This window comes from Manis javanica, chromosome 12, assembly GCF_040802235.1.
Source record: "Manis javanica isolate MJ-LG chromosome 12, MJ_LKY, whole genome shotgun sequence".
In the NCBI taxonomy this organism is placed as follows: Eukaryota; Metazoa; Chordata; class Mammalia; order Pholidota; family Manidae; genus Manis; species Manis javanica.
In genome coordinates this window covers 49,450,345-49,459,703 of record NC_133167.1, presented here as the reverse complement: position 1 = coordinate 49,459,703, position 9,359 = coordinate 49,450,345, and the positions used below count along the sequence as shown (strand labels likewise).

General features: G+C 36.3%; 1 non-coding gene across 1 annotated transcript; it reads left to right on the top strand.

The window, feature by feature from the left end:
• Positions 1 to 7,724: 7,724 nt before the first annotated feature.
• LOC118968706 (small Cajal body-specific RNA 7) lies at positions 7,725 to 7,883 on the top strand. Its single transcript, XR_005056497.1, has one exon.
• Positions 7,884 to 9,359: the final 1,476 nt, after the last annotated feature.

The window sequence follows — 9,359 nt, the reverse complement described above, 5'->3', positions numbered from 1 at the left end:
TAGAAGATGAACAGAGTGCAGAGGGGATAAGCACTCAGGAATCCTGCACACCTGGCCCTGGAGATATGCTCTAGGAATGTAAGTACACACTGCTCTTGGTTCTAGTGTTTAACAGGGCTAGACAGTAGTGAGAGCTGGTGAACTTGGGAGGCTGAGACTCCAGTTGCTTGCGGAGGACAAGTACACTCTGTCAGTCTCACTGAGACCCAATACAGAGGTTGCAGTTTGAAAGATTTACCAGCAGTGGAAAGTAAGCCAGAAGGGAGAAAGTTGGAGGAAGCTCTTTCCAGAAGAGAAAGGGCAGGTACACAACACCTCCACAGCGCCTCCTCAGACCAACTGGTTGGGTGCTTGCAGAAGCCAACTCCAAATGCTCCTTCTCCCTAGCTGGTGGCTCAGCCCTGAATTGTGCTGCCTCTGTGCATCAGCCATGCCCACCCTGCTGGCCCAGCAATGGTAGATGCTGCTGCTCAGTACGCAAAAGGCAGCTCTTCCTACAAGGATCCCAGCAGAAGCACTACAGGGCACATAAAAGGCATGCTGAAGCAAGGTGTCACCCTTTGCTGACAGAGATCAGCCACTGTCCACAGCCAGGCAGAAAGGCAGCCCTGCCAATAGCTCACCAACATAAACTGGGTTGTCCACCACAAAGGAAAATGAAGCATTGGTGAGCAGAACCTTGGGCTTCTGGGTACCACAGGATTCCTTCATAAAACCATTAATCTCTAGAATTGGAGGCATAGCAGATCTACCTAATATAAAGGATGAAACAGAACTGAGACAAAATAAGAAGACAGAGGAATATGTTTCAAACAAAAGAAAAAAAGACACCAGAAAAAGGGTGAAATGAAGTGGAGATCACCAGTATGTTTTATAAAGATTTCAAAGTAACAATCATAAAGTGCTCACTGATCTGTGGATATGAATGGATGGTTTCAGTGAGGAAAAAAATGGCTTAACTGGAAACTTAAATGTTTGAAATACATCTTTTATTCCTTATCTCTTCAAAGACATAGACCATTTGAAAAAGAACCATTTATAGGTGAAGAATACAATAACAATTAAAAACCACAGTGGAGGGAATGAATAGATTGTTTGAATTTGAGGAGACAATCAATGAGATGGAAATTAGAGAACAGGAATGCAAGCAATCCATGGAACCAAGAAAAAAAAGAATTTCTAAAAATGAGTAGATGCTGAGAGCTGTGTGACAACTCCAAATTAAACAATATTTGTAAAATAGGGGTCCTTGAAGGGGAAGATAGAGATAAAGGAGTAGAAAGTATATTTAAAGAAATAATTGCTGAAAACTTCCCCAATCTGGAGAAGGAAATAGGCACCCAAGTCATGGAAGCACAGAGAGACCCCAACAAAAGGAATCATATAGCAATTAAACATATAGCAATTAAAATGACAAGTTTTAAAGATAAGGAGAGAAGATTAAAAGTAGATAGAGAAGCAGACAGTTACCTATAAGGGAAACACTATAGGGCTACCAAATTTCTCAACAGAAATTTTACAGCTCAGAGGGAGTGGCATGAAATCTTCAAAGTACTGAAAGAGAAGAAACTACCACCAATAATTATCTACCCAGCAATGTTATCATTCAGAATTGAAAGGGAGATTAAAGGAGATTTCACTACTACTAAAATGGTCTTACAGGATATGCTAAAGGGACTTTTATAGATGGAAATGTCCTTAAGTCTAAATATTTTTCTTCTATGAAAATAAACCTACAGTAAAGGTAGTAGACCAGTTACTTAAAAAGCAAGTATGAAGTTTAAAAAGCAGTAAAATCAATAAACACAAAACAGTCAAGGAATACCAAAAAAAAAAAAAAAAAAATGCAGCTCATGACATCTAATGTATAAAGTGTAGAGGAGGAAGAAGAATAAAAAAGAAATTCTTTTGGACTGTGTTTGAAATATAGTGACCAAATATAGATTGTTGTATATTTGGGAAATTATCTATGAACGTTATGGCAACCACAAACCTGAACCCTATAATAGATACACAAAAATTTTTTTTAAAAGAAAGGCAAGAATAACTGACAATCAAATTGGAGAAATTAGTTTACAAAATAAGAACAGGGAGTCCAAAATATGTGTGATAATATCAATCTTCCTAATACATGTGCAGTGGAGTCTCTGCAGAGAAGTGACAAAGAATGGAGCAAAAGAAATATTTACAAGGTAATAGCAGATAGCTTTTCATGAATATAAAGACACATACCCAGCAAACTACAAACAAGATAATCAGAAAAGGTAAAGAAATCAAACATAGTACATGATAGTGAAAATGCAAAAATAAACATGAATAGTAGATACAAAAAGTGACTAGAAAAATAGAAATATTACATACAAAAAGCCATGATACAAATGGAGAATGGCTTCTTAGCAGAAATTACAAAGACCAACCAACAATGTAATAGAGTGTTTAAAGAAAAGTAGAATTGCCAAGCCAGAATTTATATCCAGTCAAAATATTCTTCTAAAGGAAGATAAATAATCGCCCTAACTGTAAATGGTCTGAATGCACCAATCAAAAGACATAGAATGGATAAAAAAGCAAGACCCATCTATGTACTGCCTACAAGAGACTCACCTCAAACTCAAAGACATACACAGACTAAAAGTGAAGGGATGGAAAAAAATATTTCATGCAAACAATAGGGAGCAAAAGTAGGTGTTGCAGCACTTGTATCAGACAAAATAGACTTCAAAACAAAGTAACAAGTGTCAAGAAGGACATTACATATTGATAAAGGGGTCAGTCCAAAAAGAGGATATAACTATTGTAAATATCTATGAACCCAACACAGGAGCACCTACATATATGAAACACATACTAACAGAATTAAAGGGGGAAATAGAATGCAATGCATTCATTTTAGGAGACTTCAACACACCATTCACTCCAAAGCACAGATCAACCAGACAAAATATAAGTAAGGACACACAGGCACTGAACAACACATTAGAACAGGTGGACCTAACAGATGTCTATAGAACACTCCACCCAAAAGCAATAGGATACACATTCTTCTAAAGTGAACATGTAATATTTTCCAGAATAGACCACATACTAGGCCACAAAAAGAGCCCCAGTAAATTCAAAAAGATAGAAATTGTACCAATCAAGTTCTAAGATTACAAAGGTATAAAACTAGAAATAAATTTTACAAAGAAAACAAAAGGCTTACAAACACATGGAGGCTTAACAACATGCTCCTAAATAATCAATGGATCAATGACCAAATTAAAACAGAGACAAAGCAATATATGGAGACAAATGAAACAGCAGCACAATGCTCCAAATTCCATAGGACAAAGTGAAGGCACTTCTAAGAGGAAAGTATATAGCAATCCAGGCCTATTTAAAGAAGGAAGAACAATCCCAAACAAACAGTCTAAATTCACAATTATTGAAACTGGAAAAAGAAGAACAAATGAGGCCCAAAGTCAATATAAGGAGGGACATAATAAAGATCAGAGAAGAAATAAATAAAACTGAGAATAATAAAACAATAGAAAGAATCAATGAAAGTAGGAGCTGGTTCTTCAAGAAAATAAACAAAATAGAAAAACCCCTAGCCAGACTTATCAATAAAAAAAGAGAGCCTACACATATAAGGAGAATCAGAAATGAGAATGGAAAAATCACTACAGACACTACAGAAAAACACAGAATACCAGAGAATACTGTGAAAAATTATGGGCTAACAAATTGGATAACCTAGAAGAAATGGACAACTTTCTAGAAAAATACATCCTTCCAAGGCTGACACTGGAAGAAACAGAGAATCTGAACAAACCGATTACGAGCAATGAAATTGAATTGGTAATCAAAAAAGTACTCAAGAACAAAACCCGGACCAGATAGCTTCACTGCTAAATTTTATCAGACATTTAGAGAAGACCTAATACCCATCCTCCTTAAAGTTTTCCAAAAAATAAAAGAGGAGGGAATACTTCCAAACTCATTCTATGAGGCCAGCATCACTCTAATACCAAAACCAGGCAAAGACACCACAAAAAAAGAAAATTACAGACCAGTATTCCTGATGAACATGGATGCAAAAATACTTAACAAAATATTAGGAAACTGAATTAAAAAATACATCAAAAGGTCATCCACCATGAACAAGTAGGATTTATTCCAGGGATGCAAAGATGGCACAGTATTAGAAAATCCATCAACATCATAAAAAGGGAAAAAAGTCACATGATTATCTCCATAGATTCTGAAAAAGCATTAGACAAATTCAACATCCATTCATGATAAAAACTCTCAACAAAATGGGTATACAGGGCAAGTACCTCAACATAATAAAGGCCATATATGACAAACCCAAAGCCAACATCATACTTAACAGCGAGAAGCTGAAAACTTTTCCTTTAAGATCAGGAACAAGCCAAGAATGCTCACTCTCACCACATTTATTCAACACAGTTCAGCAAGTCCTAGTCATGGCAATCAGACAACATGAAGAATTAAAGGCATCCAGACTGGTAAGGAAGAAGTTAAACTGTCACTGCTTGCAGATGATGTGATATTGTACATAAAGAACTCTAAAGAACCCACTTCAAAACTATTAGATCTAATATCTGAATTCAGCAAAGTTGCAGGATACAAAATTGATACACAGAAATCTGTGGCATTCCTATACACTAACAATGAACTAGCAGAGAGAGAAATCAGGAAAGCAATTCCATTGACAATTGCATCAAAAATAATAAAATAACTAGGAATAAATGGAACAAAGGTAGGGAAAAACCTATCCTTTGAAAAACTACAAGACACACATGAGATGAATTAAAGAAGATTACAAAAAATGGAAATACATCCCATGCTCATGGATAAGAAGAATTAATATTGTCAAAATGGCCAACCTGCCTAAAGCAATCTACAGATTCAATGCAATCCCTATCAAAAAACGAACAGCATTCTTCCAGGAACTAGAGCAAATAGTTCTAAAATTCATATGGAATCACAAAAGACCCCGAATAGGCAGAGAAATCCTGAGAACAAGAATAAAGCTGGGAGGATTATGCTTCCCGACTTCAAGCTCTACTACAAAGCTGCAGAAATCAACACAATTTGGTACTGGCACAAGAGAGAGCCCAGTTATAACCCAAGCATATAAGGTCAATTATTATATGATAAAGGAGCTGTGGACATACAATGGGAAAATGACAGCCTCTTCAACAACTGATGTTCGCAAAACTGGATAGCTACATGTAAGAGAATGAAACTGGATTATTGTTTAACCCCATACACAAAAGTAAACTCAAAATGAAGCAAAGACCTAAATGTAAATCATGAAACCATAAAACTCTTAGAAGAAAACATAGACAAAAATCTCCTGAATATAAACATGAGCAACTTTTTCCTGAATGAATCACCTTGTGCAAGGAAAACAAAAGTAAAAATGAACAAATGGGAGTACATCAATCTAAAAAGCTTCTTTACAGCAAAGGACACCATCAGCAGAACAAAAAGACATCCTACAGTATGGGAGAATATATTTGTTAATCACATATCTGACAAGGGGTTAACATCCAAAATATATTAAGAACTCACACACCTCAACAGCCAAAAAGCAAATAACCTGATTAAAAAATGGGCAGAGGGTATGAAGAGAGAATTCTTCAAAGAAGAAATTCAGATGGCCAACAGGCACATAAAAAATGCTCTACATCGCTAATTATCAGGGAAATGCAAATTAAAACCACAATGAGATATCACCTCACACCAGTTAGGATGGCCAACATTGAAAAGACTAGGAACAACAAACGCTAGCAAGGATGCAGAGAAAGGGGAACCTCCTTCACTGCTGCTGAGAGTGTAAACTAGTTCAACCATTGTGGAAAGCAATATGGAGGGTCTTCAAAAAATTAAAAATAGAAATACCGTTTGACCCAGGAATTCCATTTCTAAGAATTTATCCAAAGAAAACAAGTTCTCAGATTCAAAAAGACATATACACCACTATGTTTATTGAAGCACTATTTACAATAGCCAAGATGCAGAAGCAACCTAAGTGTACTTCAGTAGATGAATGGATAAAGAAGAAGTGGTACATATAGACAATGGAATACTATTCAGCCATAAAAAAGAAACAAATCCTACCATTTGCAGCAACATGTATGGAGCTAAAGGATATTATGCTCAGTGAAATAAGTAAGGCAGAGAAAGACAAATACCAAATGATTTCTCTCATTTGTGGAGTATAACAACAAAGCAAAATTGAAGGAACAAAACAGCAGCAGACTCACAGACTCTATGAAGGGACTATGTTACCAAAGGAGAGGGGTGGGGCAGGGTGGTTGGGGATGGAGGGAGAAGGTGTTTTAGGGTTATTATAATTAATACACATGGTGTGGGGGATCATGGGAAACACAGTGTAGCACAGAGAAGACAAGTAGTGACTCTGTGGCATCTTACTACACTGAGGGACAACGACTGCAATGGGGGATGGTGGGAACTCAATAATATGGGTGAATGTAGTAACCATACTGTTTTTCATGTGAAGTCTTTGTAAGAGAGTCCTATCAATGATACCCTAATAAAAAGATCTAGTAAATTGGTAGATCTCATTAAGTGTTCTTTTCACAACAAAGTAAAATTTTAAAAATTAAAATTAAAAATGGGTGGGAAACAATAACATCAAAGAATTTTTATCATTGGACTATGGCTAATTCAAAGTGGGATAAGTTCTGAATATTAATTAATAATTTGTGAGAAAACTATTGATACTTCAGGTCTAAGCACCATCTCCAGGATTCAGTAGGAATAAATCAATCCAAACCAGTTTTAATACCAAGAAACATCAATACTGCTCACTTTTGAAAACATGAGGCTCAAGGAAATAAAGGTCCTCAGAGTCTGGAATTATTCATCAAGAAAGAAGTGAAACTGCTTTTTCTACACTCCTCCCCAAGAAGAGGGAGTGAGCTTCTTCTCAAAACCAAAGGATATGGTGGTGGTGTACTGGTGTACTTGTGATAACTAATCTTAATTATCACAAGAGGAAATGAATAGATAATATCTAAAGTTGAGAAAATATTGTTAAGCATAATATTTTTAAATGGTGGGGGAACTAATTGTAGAAAGATCTTCAGAAGTGATGAGTAGCTGCCTGATGTGAAGGCATCGGACTGAAGGTTAGGACCGGTGGGAGGTGGCAGGTCAGCACTCTGCTTTTCATTTATGCCATTCGGTATGATTTACCTTTATGTACATATTACTACAACAAAAATATGTGTAGCAATGAAAGTACCCGAAGCATCTAAATGATGAAACACCAATCCTTACCAAAAATGATAAAGCAGCTCACAGTCCATATCAGTTATGTAAGCTACTGCTGTTCCCTGTTTACAGCCTTTCTTAGCTAAAAAGTAGCACCGAGTACAAGATCACTTATTGACTTGAAATCTCATCATAATAATTTAAAGAATTATGTTGTATAGCCTGAAAATATAAAAGATGCAATTCTCACCATTGTCATTTAAAAACAGTAGTATTTTTCTTTTATCTCAGGGTTTTTATATCCTTGCACAAATACTTAGAATCTCTAAAGAACTGATTGTGCTATTTGCAAAAAATACTGTAAATTATATCTATGGAAAAACAAACAAGTTTTTTTTCACTGAATATTTGATAGATATCAAACAGCAAACCATCATACGACAAGGTGCATATATATCAAGATAAGAGCACCTTGGTGATGCTGAGACTGGAGTGCATCTGAGGCTGTTGTAGAAATACATGGGTAGTTGATTACAACATTGCCAATGATTATAACCCAAGAACAGCTCACCTGAGTAGCCTAACACCCTAAAATCTCTAACAGGTTCATTAAAAATGTTCCTGTGATCTCATCCAAAAGAAAAAAAAAAAAAGAGCACCTTGGCTTAATGAGCAGCACTGACAGACTCTAGATTCATATGCTCTCTGGCCACAATGAACAGAATTTGGTTTCATTTGTTACATTTGAAGCCATACTTTTAGTTTAGTTTCAATATTTCAAGCTCATAAGGAATTATTAAATTTGTCTATTTTACTATCATATAGTTAAATATTAATATTTTGAAAAAGGAATAGGAGAGATGAACTTCTATTTATGCCAAGTGGTATTGGGCAAATTAACATAATTTAAAATATAACAAAGTAATATTTATAGAAATGTATGTGGCTCTGTTGTTTTGGAGATTTGTTATTTAGAGTAATTTGTAGTTTCTATAAACTATTTTCTAGAATGAAGTATAAAATTTTACATTCTTTATCTTAAAGACTAGCTTAAAAGTATATCTTAGTATCCATTTATATTATACAAATGTTAGTGAAAATATAATAAAAATGTTTTAATATAGATAGCATTAACATTTGCTACCTTTTCTGCCTAGATTTAATGTCAAAAACCCAAAGTCCTATAAAATTACTAAAATACTTGCCAATTTTACATATATCTGAGCCTCCAGCATCACTCTATAGTTCAGTTTTATCTGGTTATAAACCTTTCTGTGCCCATGTCTCCAGTTATAAAAATGATACATTTGTTATTTGGAAAGCAATATATGAAAAAATATATAACTGGTGAGTTCCCAGTTTTGGGTAAGATGAAGTAAATGTACCTCTTTCTCTCCCACAGAACACAACTATAAAACCTTGACTGAGTGCATGGCACAGCTATTGGAGAACTCTGAAATGTAAACAGCAACAGGCCGATAAAACACCACAAATCAAAGTACCTCCAAACTGATGGTGGGTTTAGCATTTTGTATCCTTTAATATTTCCTCAGACTGGGCACTGTAGGGTAAAAACAACAGCAAACAGAACAGCTCCAGGAAAAGCCATTTAGTTCTAGCTTGAGGAGTGGAAAGAAGAGGAAATAACTGTTGGCAGCCGCGCTCAGAAAATAGCGCCCAATGCAGGGCAGCCGGAAGGCCCCGAACTTCCTAATGACAAATCATCCCACACCACTAAACTACATGCTAATTGCGCCTTGGCATAAGGACCAATGAGACCCACCAAATTGTTATGCTAATAAGGCATATGGAGCCGCACCAACCAGGTCAGAGCATGAGAACTATATAAGCAAGCCTCTCCTTCCCCTCTGGGTCCTGCCCAACTCATTTGTTTCACAAAGAGCTGAAGAATAAAGCTTTCTGCAGAAGAATCCTGCTGTTGTTGCATGCTGTTCTTGCCGGCGAGGACGGGGCGCGCGACAAGTGGTGCCGAAACCCGGGAACCAGAACATCACCGGCACAGGGAGGACCCTTCAGACATCTGGAGAGGATTCAGAACTGCAGGTCAGAAGAAAGCCCGGAGGGGTAAGTTCCGAGAGGCCCCTGCT